This window comes from Penaeus monodon, chromosome 19 (genome assembly GCF_015228065.2).
Source record: "Penaeus monodon isolate SGIC_2016 chromosome 19, NSTDA_Pmon_1, whole genome shotgun sequence".
NCBI lineage: Eukaryota > Metazoa > Arthropoda > Malacostraca > Decapoda > Penaeidae > Penaeus > Penaeus monodon.
This window is the reverse complement of record NC_051404.1, coordinates 16,875,381-16,875,588: the sequence shown is the minus strand read 5'-3', so window position 1 is coordinate 16,875,588 and position 208 is coordinate 16,875,381.

The window sequence follows — 208 nt, the reverse complement described above, 5'->3', positions numbered from 1 at the left end:
TCCCTCCTTCCCCGCTCTTCCTCTATCATTAATAAAAACACAAACGCAATCTACTCTTTCTCTTATTTATTCCCGCAGTAGCTTGCATGCAGTCGCTTACATGATCAAGCATCAACAAGGAGAAAATATCAACATTTCGCAAACCGGTAGCTCGGTTAAGTAACAAAGTCTAACATTAACTCCATGCAGTCTAACACCAATGTTCTAA